The 15,687-nt window shown below is 48.7% G+C and overlaps 1 protein-coding gene across 1 annotated transcript in view; it reads left to right on the forward strand.

Annotated features, from left to right (window-relative positions):
- INTS3 (integrator complex subunit 3) overlaps positions 1-15,687 on the forward strand; it is an 88,773-nt gene that overhangs the window by 21,328 nt on the left and 51,758 nt on the right. The window lies entirely within an intron of this gene.

Raw genomic sequence — 15,687 nt, forward strand, 5'->3', positions numbered from 1 at the left:
TCAGGGGAGAGAATGACTGTAGGACAGGAGAATACAGTCTATTGCCCCCTGTTATCATCCATTTCAGGGGAGAGGACGACTGTAGGACAGGAGAATACAGTCTATTGCTCCCTGTTATCAGCCATTTCAGGGGAGAGGATGACTGTAGGACAGGAGAATACAGTCTATTGCTCCCTGTTATCAGCCATTTCAGGGGAGAGGATGACTGTAGGACAGGAGAATACAGTCTATTGCCCCCTGTTATCAGCCATTTCAGGGGAGAGGATGACTGTAGGACAGGAGAATACAGTCTATTGCCCCCTGTTATCAGCCATTTCAGGGGAGAGGATGACTGTAGGACAGGAGAATACAGTCTATTGCCCCTGTTATCAGCCATTTCAGAGGAGAGGATGACTGTAGGACAGGAGAATACAGTCTATTGCTCCCTGTTATCAGCCATTTCAGGGGAGAGGATGACTGTAGGACAGGAGAATACAGTCTATTGCTCCCTGTTATCAGCCATTTCAGGGGAGAGGATGACTGTAGGACAGGAGAATACAGTCTATTGCCCCCTGTTATCAGCCATTTCAGGGGAGAGGATGACTGTAGGACAGGAGAATACAGTCTATTGCCCCCTGTTATCAGACATTTCAGGGGAGAGGATGACTGTAGGACAGGAGAATACAGTCTATTGCCCCATGTTATCAGCCATTTCAGGGGAGAGGATGACTGTAGGACAGGAGAATACAATCTATTGCCCCCTGTTATCAGCCATTTCAGGGGAGAGGATGACTGTAGGACAGGAGAATACAGTCTATTGCCCCCTGTTATCAGCCATTTCAGAGGAGAGGATGACTGTAGGACAGGAGAATACAGTCTATTGCCCCCTGTTATCAGCCATTTCAGGGGAGAGGATGACTGTAGGACAGGAGAATACAGTCTATTGCCCCCTGTTATCAGCCATTTCAGGGGAGAGGATGACTGTAGGACAGGAGAATACAGTCTATTGCCCCCTGTTATCAGCCATTTCAGGGGAGAGGATGACTGTAGGACAGGAGAATACAGTCTATTGCCCCCTGTTATCAGCCATTTCAGGGGGGAGGATGACTGTAGGACAGGAGAATACAGTCTATTGCTCCCTGTTATCAGCCATTTCAGGGGGAGAGGATGACTGTAGGACAGGAGTATACAGTCTATTGTCCCCTGTTATCAGCCATTTCAGGGAGAGGATGACTGTAGGACAGGAGAATACAGTCTATTGTCCCCTGTTATCAGCCATTTCAGGGAGAGGATGACTGTAGGACAGGAGAATACAGTCTATTGCTCCCTGTTATCAGCCATTTCAGGGGAGAGGATGACTGTAGGACAGGAGAATACAGTCTATTGCCTCCTGTTATCAGCCATTTCAGGGGAGAGGATGACTGTAGGACAGGAGAATACAGTCTATTGCCCCCTGTTATCAGCCATTTCAGGGGAGAGGATGACTGTAGGACAGGAGAATACAGTCTATTGCCCCATGTTATCAGCCATTTCAGGGGAGAGGATGACTGTAGGACAGGAGAATACAATCTATTGCCCCCTGTTATCAGCCATTTCAGGGGAGAGGATGACTGTAGGACAGGAGAATACAGTCTATTGCCCCCTGTTATCAGCCATTTCAGAGGAGAGGATGACTGTAGGACAGGAGAATACAGTCTATTGCCCCCTGTTATCAGCCATTTCAGGGGAGAGGATGACTGTAGGACAGGAGAATACAGTCTATTGCCCCCTGTTATCAGCCATTTCAGGGGAGAGGATGACTGTAGGACAGGAGAATACAGTCTATTGCCCCCTGTTATCAGCCATTTCAGGGGAGAGGATGACTGTAGGACAGGAGAATACAGTCTATTGCCCCCTGTTATCAGCCATTTCAGGGGGGAGGATGACTGTAGGACAGGAGAATACAGTCTATTGCTCCCTGTTATCAGCCATTTCAGGGGGAGAGGATGACTGTAGGACAGGAGAATACAGTCTATTGTCCCCTGTTATCAGCCATTTCAGGGAGAGGATGACTGTAGGACAGGAGAATACAGTCTATTGTCCCCTGTTATCAGCCATTTCAGGGAGAGGATGACTGTAGGACAGGAGAATACAGTCTATTGCTCCCTGTTATCAGCCATTTCAGGGGAGAGGATGACTGTAGGACAGGAGAATACAGTCTATTGCCTCCTGTTATCAGCCATTTCAGGGGAGAGGATGACTGTAGGACAGGAGAATACAGTCTATTGCTCCCTGTTATCAGCCATTTCAGGGGGGAGGATGACTGTAGGACAGGAGAACACAGTCTATTTCTTCCAGTTATCAGCCATTTCAGAGGAGAGGACGACTGTAGGACAGGAGAATACAGTCTATTGCCCCCTGTTATCAGCCATTTCAGAGGAGAGGACGACTGTAGGACAGGAGAATACAATCTATTGCCCCCTGTTATCAGCCATTTCAGGGGGGAGGATGACTGTAGGACAGGAGAACACAGTCTATTTCTTCCAGTTATCAGCCATTTCAGAGGAGAGGATGACTGTAGGACAGGAGAATACAATCTATTGCTCCCTGTTATCAGCCATTTCAGGGGAGAGGATGACTGTAGGACAGGAGAATACAGTCTATTGCTCCCTGTTATCAGCCATTTCAGGGGAGAGGATGACTGTAGGACAGGAGAATACAGTCTATTGCCCCCTGTTATCAGCCATTTCAGGGGAGAGGATGACTGTAGGACAGGAGAATACAGTCTATTGCCCCCTGTTATCAGCCATTTCAGGGGAGAGGATGACTGTAGGACAGGAGAATACAGTCTATTGCTCTCTGCTATCAGCCATTTCAGGGGAGAGGATGACTGTAGGACAGGAGAATACAGTCTATTGCCCCTGTTATCAGCCATTTCAGGGGAGAGGATGACTGTAGGACAGGAGAATACAGTCTATTGCTCCCTGTTATCAGCCATTTCAGGGGAGAGGATGACTGTAGGACAGGAGAATACAGTCTATTGCCCCCTGTTATCAGTCATTTCAGGGGAGAGGATGACTGTAGGACAGGAGAATACAGTCTATTGTCCCCTGTTATCAGCCATTTCAGGGGGGAGGATGACTGTAGGACAGGAGAATACAATCTATTGCCCCCTGTTATCAGCCATTTCAGGGGAGAGGATGACTGTAGGACAGGAGAATACAGTCTATTGCTCCCTGTTATCAGCCATTTCAGGGGAGAGGATGACTGTAGGACAGGAGAATACAGTCTATTGCTCCCTGTTATCAGCCATTTCAGGGGAGAGGATGACTGTAGGACAGGAGAATACAGTCTATTGCCCCCTGTTATCAGCCATTTCAGAGGAGAGGATGACTGTAGTACAGGAGAATACAGTCTATTGCCCCCTGTTATCAGCCATTTCAGAGAGAGGATGACTGTAGGACAGGAGAATACAGTCTATTGCTCCCTGTTATCAGCCATTTCAGAGGAGAGGATGACTGTAGGACAGGAGAATACAGTCTATTGCTCCCTGTTATCAGCCATTTAAGGCTGGAGAGGATGACTGTAGGACAGGAGAATACAGTCTATTGCTCCCTGTTATCAGCCATTTCAGGGGAAAGGATGACTGTAGGACAGGAGAATACAGTCTATTGCCCCCTGTTATCAGCCATTTCAGGCTGGAGAGGATGACTGTAGGACAGGAGAATACAATCTATTGCCCCCCGTTATCAGCCATTTCAGGGGAGAGGATGACTGTAGGACAGGAGAATACAGTCTATTGCCCCCCGTTATCAGTCATTTCAGGGGAGAGGATGACTGTAGGACAGGAGAATACAGTCTATTGCCCCCTGTTATCAGCCATTTCAGGGGAGAGGATGACTGTAGGACAGGAGAATACAGTCTATTGCCCCCTGTTATCAGCCATTACAGAGGAGAGGATGACTGTAGGACAGGAGAATACAGTCTATTGCCTCCTGTTATCAGCCATTTCAGGGGAGAGGATGACTGTAGGACAGGAGAATACAGTCTATTGCCCCCTGTTATCAGCCATTTCAGTGGAGAGGATGACTGTAGGACAGGAGAATACAGTCTATTGCCCCCTGTTATCAGCCATTTCAGGGGAGAGGATGACTGTAGGACAGGAGAATACAGTCTATTGTCCCCTGTTATCAGCCATTTCAGGGGAGAGGATGACTGTAGGACAGGAGAATACAGTCTATTGCCCCCTGTTATCAGCCATTTCAGGGGAGAGGATGACTGTAGGACAGGAGAATACAGTCTATTGCCCCCTGTTATCAGCCATTTCAGGGGAGAGGATGACTGTAGGACAGGAGAATACAGTCTATTGCCCCCTGTTATCAGCCATTTCAGGGGAGAGGACGACTGTAGGACAGGAGAATACAGTCTATTGCTCCCTGTTATCAGCCATTTCAGGGGAGAGGACGACTGTAGGGCAGGAGAATACAGTCTATTGCCCCCTGTTATCAGCCATTTCAGGGGAGAGGATGACTGTAGGACAGGAGAATACAGTCTATTGCCCCATGTTATCAGCCATTTCAGGGGAGAGGATGACTGTAGGACAGGAGAATACAGTCTATTGCCTCCTGTTATCAGCCATTTCAGGGGAGAGGATGACTGTAGGACAGGAGAATACAGTCTATTGCTCCCTGTTATCAGCCATTTCAGGGGAGAGGATGACTGTAGGACATGAGAATACAGTCTATTGCCCCCTGTTATCAGCCATTTCAGGGGAGAGGATGACTGTAGGACAGGAGAATACAATCTATTGCTCCCTGTTATCAGCCATTTCAGGGGAGAGGACGACTGTAGGACAGGAGAATACAGTCTATTGCTCCCTGTTATCAGCCATTTCAGGGGAGAGGATGACTGTAGGACAGGAGAATACAGTCTATTGCCCCCTGTTATCAGCCATTTCAGGGGAGAGGATGACTGTAGGACAGGAGAATACAGTCTATTGCCTCCTGTTATCAGCCATTTCAGGGGAGAGGATGACTGTAGGACAGGAGAATACAGTCTATTGCTCTCTGTTATCAGCCATTTCAGGGGAGAGGATGACTGTAGGACAGGAGAATACAGTCTATTGCTCCCTGTTATCAGCCATTTCAGGGGAGAGGATGACTGTAGGACAGGAGAATACAGTCTATTGCTCCCTGTTATCAGCCATTTCAGGGGAGAGGACGACTGTAGGGCAGGAGAATACAGTCTATTGCCCCCTGTTATCAGCCATTTCAGGGGAGAGGATGACTGTAGGACAGGAGAATACAGTCTATTGCTCCCTGTTATCAGACATTTCAGGGGAGAGGATGACTGTAGGACAGGAGAATACAATCTATTGCCCCCTGTTATCAGCCATTTCAGGGGAGAGGATGACTGTAGGACAGGAGAATACAGTCTATTGCCTCCTGTTATCAGCCATTTCAGAGGAGAGGATGACTGTAGGACAGGAGAATACAGTCTATTGCCCCCTGTTATCAGCCATTTCAGGGGAGAGGATGACTGTAGGACAGGAGAATACAGTCTATTGCCCCCTGTTATCAGCCATTTCAGGGGAGAGGATGACTGTAGGACAGGAGAATACAGTCTATTGCCCCCTGTTATCAGCCATTTCAGGGGAGAGGACGACTGTAGGACAGGAGAATACAATCTATTGCCCCCTGTTATCAGCTATTTCAGGGGAGAGGACGACTGTAGGACAGGAGAATACAGTCTATTGCCCCCTGTTATCAGCCATTTCAGGGGAGACGATGACTGTAGGACAGGAGAATACAGTCTATTGCCCCCTGTTATCAGCCATTTCAGGGGAGAGGACGACTGTAGGACAGGAGAATACAGTCTATTGCCCCCTGTTATCAGCCATTTCAGGGGAGAGGATGACTGTAGGACAGGAGAATACAATCTATTGCCCCCTGTTATCAGCCATTTCAGGGGAGAGGATGACTGTAGGACAGGAGAATACAGTCTATTGCCCCCTGTTATCAGCCATTTCAGAGGAGAGGGTGACTGTAGGACAGGAGAATACAGTCTATTGCCCCCTGTTATCAGCCATTTCAGGGGAGAGGATGACTGTAGGACAGGAGAATACAATCTATTGCTCCCTGTTATCAGCCATTTCAGGGGAGAGGATGACTGTAGGACAGGAGAATACAGTCTATTGCCTCCTGTTATCAGCCATTTCAGGGGAGAGGATGACTGTAGGACAGGAGAATACAGTCTATTGCCCCCTGTTATCAGCCATTTCAGGGGAGAGGATGACTGTAGGACAGGAGAATACAGTCTATTGCCCCCTGTTATCAGCCATTTCAGGGGAGAGGATGACTGTAGGACAGGAGAATACAATCTATTGCCCCCTGTTATCAGCCATTTCAGGGGAAAGGATGACTGTAGGACAGGAGAATACAGACTATTGCTCCCCGTTATCAGCCATTTCAGGGGAGAGGATGACTGTATGACAGGAGAATACAGTCTATTGCCCCCTGTTATCAGCCATTTCAGGGGAGAGGATGACTGTAGGACAGGAGAATACAATCTATTGCCCCCTGTTATCAGCCATTTCAGGGGAGAGGATGACTGTAGGACAGGAGAATACAGTCTATTGCCTCCTGTTATCAGCCATATCAGGGGAGAGGATGACTGTAGGACAGGAGAATACAGTCTATTGCTCCCTGTTATCAGCCATTTCAGGGGAGAGGATGACTGTAGGACAGGAGAATACAGTCTATTGCCTCCTGTTATCAGCCATATCAGGGGAGAGGATGACTGTAGGACAGGAGACTACAATCTATTGCTCCCTGTTATCAGCCATTTCAGGGGAGAGGATGACTGTAGGACAGGAGAATACAGTCTATTGCCCCTGTTATCAGCCATTTCAGGGGAGAGGATGACTGTAGGACAGGAGAATACAGTCTATTGCTCCCTGTTATCAGCCATTTCAGGGGAGAGGATGACTGTAGGACAGGAGAATACAGTCTATTGCCCCCTGTTATCAGCCATTTCAGGGGAGAGGATGACTGTAGGACAGGAGAATACAGTCTGTTGCCCCCTGTTATCAGTCATTTCAGGGGAGAGGATGACTGTAGGACAGGAGAATACAATCTATTACCCCCTGTTATCAGCCATTTCAGGGGAGAGGATGACTGTAGGACAGGAGAATACAGTCTATTGCCCCCTGTTATCAGCCATTTCAGGGGAGAGGATGACTGTAGGACAGGAGAATACAGTGTATTGTCCCCTGTTATCAGCCATTTCAGCGGAGAGGATGACTGTAGGACAGGAGAATACAGTCTATTGCCCTCTGTTATCAGCCATTTCAGGGGGGAGGACGACTGTAGGACAGGAGAATACAGTCTATTGCCCCCTGTTATCAGCCATTTCAGGGGAGAGAATGACTGTAGGACAGGAGAATACAGTCTATTGCCCCCTGTTATCATCCATTTCAGGGGAGAGGACGACTGTAGGACAGGAGAATACAGTCTATTGCTCCCTGTTATCAGCCATTTCAGGGGAGAGGATGACTGTAGGACAGGAGAATACAGTCTATTGCTCCCTGTTATCAGCCATTTCAGGGGAGAGGATGACTGTAGGACAGGAGAATACAGTCTATTGCCCCCTGTTATCAGCCATTTCAGGGGAGAGGATGACTGTAGGACAGGAGAATACAGTCTATTGCCCCCTGTTATCAGCCATTTCAGGGGAGAGGATGACTGTAGGACAGGAGAATACAGTCTATTGCCCCTGTTATCAGCCATTTCAGAGGAGAGGATGACTGTAGGACAGGAGAATACAGTCTATTGCTCCCTGTTATCAGCCATTTCAGGGGAGAGGATGACTGTAGGACAGGAGAATACAGTCTATTGCTCCCTGTTATCAGCCATTTCAGGGGAGAGGATGACTGTAGGACAGGAGAATACAGTCTATTGCCCCCTGTTATCAGCCATTTCAGGGGAGAGGATGACTGTAGGACAGGAGAATACAGTCTATTGCCCCCTGTTATCAGACATTTCAGGGGAGAGGATGACTGTAGGACAGGAGAATACAGTCTATTGCCCCATGTTATCAGCCATTTCAGGGGAGAGGATGACTGTAGGACAGGAGAATACAATCTATTGCCCCCTGTTATCAGCCATTTCAGGGGAGAGGATGACTGTAGGACAGGAGAATACAGTCTATTGCCCCCTGTTATCAGCCATTTCAGAGGAGAGGATGACTGTAGGACAGGAGAATACAGTCTATTGCCCCCTGTTATCAGCCATTTCAGGGGAGAGGATGACTGTAGGACAGGAGAATACAGTCTATTGCCCCCTGTTATCAGCCATTTCAGGGGAGAGGATGACTGTAGGACAGGAGAATACAGTCTATTGCCCCCTGTTATCAGCCATTTCAGGGGAGAGGATGACTGTAGGACAGGAGAATACAGTCTATTGCCCCCTGTTATCAGCCATTTCAGGGGGGAGGATGACTGTAGGACAGGAGAATACAGTCTATTGCTCCCTGTTATCAGCCATTTCAGGGGGAGAGGATGACTGTAGGACAGGAGTATACAGTCTATTGTCCCCTGTTATCAGCCATTTCAGGGAGAGGATGACTGTAGGACAGGAGAATACAGTCTATTGTCCCCTGTTATCAGCCATTTCAGGGAGAGGATGACTGTAGGACAGGAGAATACAGTCTATTGCTCCCTGTTATCAGCCATTTCAGGGGAGAGGATGACTGTAGGACAGGAGAATACAGTCTATTGCCTCCTGTTATCAGCCATTTCAGGGGAGAGGATGACTGTAGGACAGGAGAATACAGTCTATTGCCCCCTGTTATCAGCCATTTCAGGGGAGAGGATGACTGTAGGACAGGAGAATACAGTCTATTGCCCCATGTTATCAGCCATTTCAGGGGAGAGGATGACTGTAGGACAGGAGAATACAATCTATTGCCCCCTGTTATCAGCCATTTCAGGGGAGAGGATGACTGTAGGACAGGAGAATACAGTCTATTGCCCCCTGTTATCAGCCATTTCAGAGGAGAGGATGACTGTAGGACAGGAGAATACAGTCTATTGCCCCCTGTTATCAGCCATTTCAGGGGAGAGGATGACTGTAGGACAGGAGAATACAGTCTATTGCCCCCTGTTATCAGCCATTTCAGGGGAGAGGATGACTGTAGGACAGGAGAATACAGTCTATTGCCCCCTGTTATCAGCCATTTCAGGGGAGAGGATGACTGTAGGACAGGAGAATACAGTCTATTGCCCCCTGTTATCAGCCATTTCAGGGGGGAGGATGACTGTAGGACAGGAGAATACAGTCTATTGCTCCCTGTTATCAGCCATTTCAGGGGGAGAGGATGACTGTAGGACAGGAGAATACAGTCTATTGTCCCCTGTTATCAGCCATTTCAGGGAGAGGATGACTGTAGGACAGGAGAATACAGTCTATTGTCCCCTGTTATCAGCCATTTCAGGGAGAGGATGACTGTAGGACAGGAGAATACAGTCTATTGCTCCCTGTTATCAGCCATTTCAGGGGAGAGGATGACTGTAGGACAGGAGAATACAGTCTATTGCCTCCTGTTATCAGCCATTTCAGGGGAGAGGATGACTGTAGGACAGGAGAATACAGTCTATTGCTCCCTGTTATCAGCCATTTCAGGGGGGAGGATGACTGTAGGACAGGAGAACACAGTCTATTTCTTCCAGTTATCAGCCATTTCAGAGGAGAGGACGACTGTAGGACAGGAGAATACAGTCTATTGCCCCCTGTTATCAGCCATTTCAGAGGAGAGGACGACTGTAGGACAGGAGAATACAATCTATTGCCCCCTGTTATCAGCCATTTCAGGGGGGAGGATGACTGTAGGACAGGAGAACACAGTCTATTTCTTCCAGTTATCAGCCATTTCAGAGGAGAGGATGACTGTAGGACAGGAGAATACAATCTATTGCTCCCTGTTATCAGCCATTTCAGGGGAGAGGATGACTGTAGGACAGGAGAATACAGTCTATTGCTCCCTGTTATCAGCCATTTCAGGGGAGAGGATGACTGTAGGACAGGAGAATACAGTCTATTGCCCCCTGTTATCAGCCATTTCAGGGGAGAGGATGACTGTAGGACAGGAGAATACAGTCTATTGCCCCCTGTTATCAGCCATTTCAGGGGAGAGGATGACTGTAGGACAGGAGAATACAGTCTATTGCTCTCTGCTATCAGCCATTTCAGGGGAGAGGATGACTGTAGGACAGGAGAATACAGTCTATTGCCCCTGTTATCAGCCATTTCAGGGGAGAGGATGACTGTAGGACAGGAGAATACAGTCTATTGCTCCCTGTTATCAGCCATTTCAGGGGAGAGGATGACTGTAGGACAGGAGAATACAGTCTATTGCCCCCTGTTATCAGTCATTTCAGGGGAGAGGATGACTGTAGGACAGGAGAATACAGTCTATTGTCCCCTGTTATCAGCCATTTCAGGGGGGAGGATGACTGTAGGACAGGAGAATACAATCTATTGCCCCCTGTTATCAGCCATTTCAGGGGAGAGGATGACTGTAGGACAGGAGAATACAGTCTATTGCTCCCTGTTATCAGCCATTTCAGGGGAGAGGATGACTGTAGGACAGGAGAATACAGTCTATTGCTCCCTGTTATCAGCCATTTCAGGGGAGAGGATGACTGTAGGACAGGAGAATACAGTCTATTGCCCCCTGTTATCAGCCATTTCAGAGGAGAGGATGACTGTAGTACAGGAGAATACAGTCTATTGCCCCCTGTTATCAGCCATTTCAGAGAGAGGATGACTGTAGGACAGGAGAATACAGTCTATTGCTCCCTGTTATCAGCCATTTCAGAGGAGAGGATGACTGTAGGACAGGAGAATACAGTCTATTGCTCCCTGTTATCAGCCATTTAAGGCTGGAGAGGATGACTGTAGGACAGGAGAATACAGTCTATTGCTCCCTGTTATCAGCCATTTCAGGGGAAAGGATGACTGTAGGACAGGAGAATACAGTCTATTGCCCCCTGTTATCAGCCATTTCAGGCTGGAGAGGATGACTGTAGGACAGGAGAATACAATCTATTGCCCCCCGTTATCAGCCATTTCAGGGGAGAGGATGACTGTAGGACAGGAGAATACAGTCTATTGCCCCCCGTTATCAGTCATTTCAGGGGAGAGGATGACTGTAGGACAGGAGAATACAGTCTATTGCCCCCTGTTATCAGCCATTTCAGGGGAGAGGATGACTGTAGGACAGGAGAATACAGTCTATTGCCTCCTGTTATCAGCCATTTCAGGGGAGAGGATGACTGTAGGACAGGAGAATACAGTCTATTGCCCCCTGTTATCAGCCATTTCAGGGGAGAGGATGACTGTAGGACAGGAGAATACAGTCTATTGCTCCCTGTTATCAGCCATTTCAGGGGAGAGGATGACTGTAGGACAGGAGAATACAGTCTATTGCCCCCTGTTATCAGCCATTTCAGGGGAGAGGATGACTGTAGGACAGGAGAATACAGTCTATTGCCCCCTGTTATCAGCCATTACAGAGGAGAGGATGACTGTAGGACAGGAGAATACAGTCTATTGCCTCCTGTTATCAGCCATTTCAGGGGAGAGGATGACTGTAGGACAGGAGAATACAGTCTATTGCCCCCTGTTATCAGCCATTTCAGTGGAGAGGATGACTGTAGGACAGGAGAATACAGTCTATTGCCCCCTGTTATCAGCCATTTCAGGGGAGAGGATGACTGTAGGACAGGAGAATACAGTCTATTGTCCCCTGTTATCAGCCATTTCAGGGGAGAGGATGACTGTAGGACAGGAGAATACAGTCTATTGCCCCCTGTTATCAGCCATTTCAGGGGAGAGGATGACTGTAGGACAGGAGAATACAGTCTATTGCCCCCTGTTATCAGCCATTTCAGGGGAGAGGATGACTGTAGGACAGGAGAATACAGTCTATTGCCCCCTGTTATCAGCCATTTCAGGGGAGAGGACGACTGTAGGACAGGAGAATACAGTCTATTGCTCCCTGTTATCAGCCATTTCAGGGGAGAGGACGACTGTAGGGCAGGAGAATACAGTCTATTGCCCCCTGTTATCAGCCATTTCAGGGGAGAGGATGACTGTAGGACAGGAGAATACAGTCTATTGCCCCATGTTATCAGCCATTTCAGGGGAGAGGATGACTGTAGGACAGGAGAATACAGTCTATTGCCTCCTGTTATCAGCCATTTCAGGGGAGAGGATGACTGTAGGACAGGAGAATACAGTCTATTGCTCCCTGTTATCAGCCATTTCAGGGGAGAGGATGACTGTAGGACATGAGAATACAGTCTATTGCCCCCTGTTATCAGCCATTTCAGGGGAGAGGATGACTGTAGGACAGGAGAATACAATCTATTGCTCCCTGTTATCAGCCATTTCAGGGGAGAGGACGACTGTAGGACAGGAGAATACAGTCTATTGCTCCCTGTTATCAGCCATTTCAGGGGAGAGGATGACTGTAGGACAGGAGAATACAGTCTATTGCCCCCTGTTATCAGCCATTTCAGGGGAGAGGATGACTGTAGGACAGGAGAATACAGTCTATTGCCTCCTGTTATCAGCCATTTCAGGGGAGAGGATGACTGTAGGACAGGAGAATACAGTCTATTGCTCTCTGTTATCAGCCATTTCAGGGGAGAGGATGACTGTAGGACAGGAGAATACAGTCTATTGCTCCCTGTTATCAGCCATTTCAGGGGAGAGGATGACTGTAGGACAGGAGAATACAGTCTATTGCTCCCTGTTATCAGCCATTTCAGGGGAGAGGACGACTGTAGGGCAGGAGAATACAGTCTATTGCCCCCTGTTATCAGCCATTTCAGGGGAGAGGATGACTGTAGGACAGGAGAATACAGTCTATTGCTCCCTGTTATCAGACATTTCAGGGGAGAGGATGACTGTAGGACAGGAGAATACAATCTATTGCCCCCTGTTATCAGCCATTTCAGGGGAGAGGATGACTGTAGGACAGGAGAATACAGTCTATTGCCTCCTGTTATCAGCCATTTCAGAGGAGAGGATGACTGTAGGACAGGAGAATACAGTCTATTGCCCCCTGTTATCAGCCATTTCAGGGGAGAGGATGACTGTAGGACAGGAGAATACAGTCTATTGCCCCCTGTTATCAGCCATTTCAGGGGAGAGGATGACTGTAGGACAGGAGAATACAGTCTATTGCCCCCTGTTATCAGCCATTTCAGGGGAGAGGACGACTGTAGGACAGGAGAATACAATCTATTGCCCCCTGTTATCAGCTATTTCAGGGGAGAGGACGACTGTAGGACAGGAGAATACAGTCTATTGCCCCCTGTTATCAGCCATTTCAGGGGAGACGATGACTGTAGGACAGGAGAATACAGTCTATTGCCCCCTGTTATCAGCCATTTCAGGGGAGAGGATGACTGTAGGACAGGAGAATACAGTCTATTGCCCCCTGTTATCAGCCATTTCAGGGGAGAGGATGACTGTAGGACAGGAGAATACAATCTATTGCCCCCTGTTATCAGCCATTTCAAGGGAGAGGATGCCTGTAGGACAGGAGAATACAGTCTATTGCCCCCTGTTATCAGCCATTTCAGAGGAGAGGGTGAATGTAGGACAGGAGAATACAGTCTATTGCTCCCTGTTATCAGCCATTTCAGGGGAGAGGATGACTGTAGGACAGGAGAATACAATCTATTGCTCCCTGTTATCAGCCATTTCAGGGGAGAGGATGACTGTAGGACAGGAGAATACAGTCTATTGCCTCCTGTTATCAGCCATTTCAGGGGAGAGGATGACTGTAGGACAGGAGAATACAGTCTATTGCCCCCTGTTATCAGCCATTTCAGGGGAGAGGATGACTGTAGGACAGGAGAATACAGTCTATTGCTCCCTGTTATCAGCCATTTCAGGGGAGAGGATGACTGTAGGACAGGAGAATACAATCTATTGCCCCCTGTTATCAGCCATTTCAGGGGAAAGGATGACTGTAGGACAGGAGAATACAGACTATTGCTCCCCGTTATCAGCCATTTCAGGGGAGAGGATGACTGTATGACAGGAGAATACAGTCTATTGCCCCCTGTTATCAGCCATTTCAGGGGAGAGGATGACTGTAGGACAGGAGAATACAATCTATTGCCCCCTGTTATCAGCCATTTCAGGGGAGAGGATGACTGTAGGACAGGAGAATACAGTCTATTGCCTCCTGTTATCAGCCATATCAGGGGAGAGGATGACTGTAGGACAGGAGAATACAGTCTATTGCTCCCTGTTATCAGCCATTTCAGGGGAGAGGATGACTGTAGGACAGGAGAATACAGTCTATTGCCTCCTGTTATCAGCCATATCAGGGGAGAGGATGACTGTAGGACAGGAGACTACAATCTATTGCTCCCTGTTATCAGCCATTTCAGGGGAGAGGACGACTGTAGGACAGGAGAATACAGTCTATTGCCCCCTGTTATCAGCCATTTCAGGGGGGAGGACGACTGTAGGACAGGAGAACACAGTCTGTGTCCGGTTCTGCAGTCTCCACTTACTTTCTGCCTGTGGGGCCCCCTTTCCTTGAGCTCCTGTGAAAGTCTCCACTGAGGTGTGGCCCTCACAGCAGATTACATCTATATCCGGGGGCCGCTGTTTCTCAAAAATCTATTCCTGGCTCCGGCTTTTTATCTTGCCATCTCCTCCAAGCCCAGGATAAACCATATTATTCAACAGTCCTCACCATTTCTATAACCTACGCTTGCTGTCAGTGAAGGGCACACTAGTAACTGAACGCCGCTTCCCGCTGCTGAGGGTTAATGACAGATTTCCCATCTACAGAATCCTCTGTGAGGTAAGAGGCACGGGTTTTCTCTTTTGCTGCTGGTTTATTACAGCGTATCAGTCTTGACCCTGGCTGTGTAGACTGAATACACTTTTAACAAACCCTCAGCTGTGAGCCAGTCTATGTTCCCATTCACTGACAGCAAGCAGGGATCTTGAAAATGGTGAAGGATTGAAATACAAAATAAATTAGGTTCTGCACCTAGCATTCGGTAGTGGTACTCGGGGAGCGCTCCCTCTAGTCCCTGCAGATCGGTGGAGCGCTCCCTCTAGTCCCTGCAGATCGGTGGAGCTCTCCCTCTAGTCCCTGCAGATCGGTGGAGCTCTCCCTCTAGTCCCTGCAGATCGGTGGAGCTCTCCCTCTCTGCAGATCGGTGGAGCTCTCCCTCTAGTCCCTGCAGATCGGTGGAGCTCTCCCTCTAGTCCCTGCAGATCGGTGGAGCTCTCCCTCTAGTCCCTGCAGATCGGTGGAGCTCTCCCTTTAGTCCCTGCAGATCGGTGGAGCGCTCCCTCTAGTCCCTGCAGATCGGTGGAGCTCTCCCTCTAGTCCCTGCAGATCGGTGGAGCTCTCCCTCTAGTCCCTGCAGATCGGTGGAGCTCTCCCTCTAGTCCCTGCAGATCGGTGGAGCTCTCCCTCTAGTCCCTGCAGATCGGTGGAGCTCTCCCTCTAGTCCCTGCAGATCGGTGGAGCTCTCCCTCTAGTCCCTGCAGATCGGTGGAGCTCTCCCTCTAGTCCCTGCAGATCGGTGGAGCTCTCCCTCTGGTCCCTGCAGATCGGTGGAGCTCTCCCTCTGGTCCCTGCAGATCGGTGGAGTTCTCCCTCTGGTCCCTGCAGATCGGTGGAGCT

Source organism: Bufo bufo, chromosome 11 (genome assembly GCF_905171765.1).
Source record: "Bufo bufo chromosome 11, aBufBuf1.1, whole genome shotgun sequence".
Classification (NCBI taxonomy): domain Eukaryota; kingdom Metazoa; phylum Chordata; class Amphibia; order Anura; family Bufonidae; genus Bufo; species Bufo bufo.